The sequence below is a fragment of the Hipposideros armiger genome, unplaced genomic scaffold (genome assembly GCF_001890085.2).
Source record: "Hipposideros armiger isolate ML-2016 unplaced genomic scaffold, ASM189008v1 scaffold_94, whole genome shotgun sequence".
NCBI classification, from domain to species: domain Eukaryota; kingdom Metazoa; phylum Chordata; class Mammalia; order Chiroptera; family Hipposideridae; genus Hipposideros; species Hipposideros armiger.
In genome coordinates, this window is record NW_017731444.1 from 2,929,025 (window position 1) to 2,932,195 (window position 3,171).

Here is a 3,171-nt window from a genome sequence, read left to right on the forward strand (position 1 = left end):
TTTTCTATTGGGCATTGAACTAACTTCATTGTGCATTGTTTTGTGTTTTCGGGATTTCATCTCTTCTTCTTTACTATTTATCTTATTTGCGGTACTTGAGTTTGATGTGCTAACCTCTCTCTACTGTTTCAATATGAACCTCTAATAATTTATTTTCAATTTATCTTCTTTTTAATCGTGTACATTGAATGTAACCAATTTCCCAGTAAGAACTATTCAGGTGATATGTTACATCTCTGATATGATATAATTTAGTTCAGAATATTTTATTTTTCCACTTTTAGTGAGGTGTGATTGATAAATAAAAATTGCACATATTTAAGGTATACAACATGATGTTTTGATATATGTATAATTTGTGAAATGATTACCAAAATCAAACTAATTAGTATATCATCTCTTCACATAGTTACAATTTTATATGTGTGTTAGAACACTCAAGAACTACTTTACTAGCAAATTTCGAGTATCAAATATGTTATTATTAACTATAGTCACCATGCTGTACATGAGGTCCAGGTATTAATCTTACAGCTGAATGTTTGATCAGTATCTTCCTTTTTCCTCCACTTCCACCTTCTGGTAACCACCATTCTAATCTCTGTTACTATGATTTCAACATTTTTTTTTAGATTCCACATGTAATTGAGATTATGTGATACTTGCCTTTCTGTCTGGTTTAGTCACTTAGCATAATGGCATAATGGCCTCCAGGTTCATCTATATAGTTGCAAATGGCAGGATTTCCTTGTTTTTTTAAGGCTCAATAATTTTATTTATTTATTTATTTATTTATTTAAAGATTTTATTGGGGAATTGGGGAAGGGGAACAGCATTGGGGAACTGGAGAAGGGGAACAGACAAGTTGCTGTCCTTTTGTTCTTCAGTCTAGTTGTGGAGGACGTTGCTTCACTGGCCCATGTTGACATTATCATTGCGCTCTTCCCAGGCGAGGCAGTCACTCGCCGGCCATTGGATGGCTGCTCATGGCGGTTCACGCCAGCTGCCAGCCAGCCCCACTGCAATAATAAATCTCTTTCTTTTTTTTTCCTATTTTTTTTTAGCTGAGCCATCCTGCCCCCTGTTGGCAACTCAGCTGCAGTTCAGCTCGGGCCTGGAATCACCCTGGCAACCCTGTTGTTCAGAACTTGTGTTCTTGAGCAAGCTCTTAACCAATTGAGCCACTCAGTCAGCCCTGGGGCTCAATAATTATTGATAAGTAAGGACTTACGTTTTCTTTTTGTTAATTGCTTTCTGGGTCTTTTGGAGATCCTTGCTTCCTTTCTTCCTCTCTTGCTGTCTTCTTTTGAGATGTGATGGTTTTCTGTAGTGGTATACTTTGATTCCTTTCTCTTTGTGTTTTGTGGGGTTTTCTACTATAGTTTTTCACTTTATGGTTATCATAAGGCTTGGAATCAAACTTTTGAATATCATATTACAGTAAAATGTCAGTGAGCATTAAAATCAAATTCTCATTTAATTTATTTAAAACAAAGATTTATTCAAAGATATTGGAACCTGAATGCACACAATTGAACATGCATAGTTTGGAGAACTCATTCAATTTTTTTTCTTTAAAGATTTTTTTTATTGGGGAATTGGGGAAAGGGAACAGCCAAGTTGTTGTCCTTCAATCTTAGTTGTGGAGGGCACAGCTAGCTCACCTCCAAGTCCAGTCGCCATCCAGCTGCCCTTGGCAGCTTGTGGCTGCTCAGCTCAAGGTGCCGTGTTCAATCTTAGTTTCGGGTGGGCATATCCCACCATCCCATGCGGGAGTTGAACCAGCAACCATTGTTGTTAGCAGCACGTGCTCTCACCAGCTGAGCCATCCTGCCACCTTTTGGCAGCTTAGCGATAGCTCAGCTTGGATGCAACTCACTGGCCCACGTGAGAATCGAACTGGCGACCCTGTTGCTCAGAGCTTGCGCTTTTAACCAACTGAGCCACTCGGCCGGCCCCATGGAGAATTCATTCTTGAGGACTATTTGGCTATGCAAGATGAAAAGTTAAGAAGTTAGAAGTCAGCTTTGAAGATATCTTTAGGGTTAGCATGAGATGGGTTAGAGATATCTGGCCTTGGGAGCAGACAAAATTGCCTGCTGTCTGTTGTTCAAAATTCTTCTCTCTCCACCCATCAAATTGAGACTTTTTATATTTTAAGTGTTAATAACCTATACCTCATACACCTTTTTAAAGCCCACATTTCTTGGCATTTCATAGGTGCCAAGGACTGTGCTCAGTGTTTGATGTGCCTTATTTTATTTATTTATTTATTTATTTATTTATTTATTTATTTTTAAAGTGGTGAAAGAGCAGTTTATTAGAAGAGATAGTACACTTCAAAGAAATAGAAGTGGGCCTGAGCAGTAGAGAACGGCTCAAGGACCATTATTAGAAGAGAAAGTACACTCCAAAGCAGCGGTTCTCAACCTTCCTAATGCCACGACCCCTTAATACAGTTCCTAATGTTGTGGTGACCCCCAACCATACAATTATTTTCATTGCTACTCTATAACTGTAATTTTGCTATTGTTATGAATCATAATGTAAATATCTTTTTGTTTTCCAATGGTCTTAGGCGACCCCTGTGAAAGGGTCATTCGACTCCCAAAGGGGTCACGACCCACAGGTTGAGAACCGCTGCTCCAAAGAGTTTGCAGCAGGCCGAGCAAAAGAAGGAGCTCAAAAGGCCTGATGTGCCTTATTTTAACTTTTAGATTTATCCTAGGAGGTAGGTGTGTGATTATACTTGTCTTACCAATGAAGAAATTTGGGTAGAAACCACATGGTAAGTAAAAGGAGTAAGGGGAGAACCTAGATATGTTTTGCTCCAGTTTCCTCAGCTTTGATAACCCTAATGCTATCATTCCTATTACATAATGCTTTTGTTTAATGAGATTGTGCATCAGTGTGCTTGGTCCATTGTGGGTTCTCATACAATAAAGGTCCCTGTTCTCCCCGAAATCCCCAAACAGGAAAAGGTTATTTGCCACCTCAGTTCAAGGATAGGATGAAGGGAGCAAGAAGACAGGAGGGTAAAGTTTCAGGCTGCAGCACTAAGGCTATATTCCTTATTTGTAATTACAGTGCTCATAGCTCTAAGGTGTTTTCAAAGTAGTGATCAAGGTGATTACTGAGAAGAAAGCACAGTGAGTTCCACCAAGAGCTCTT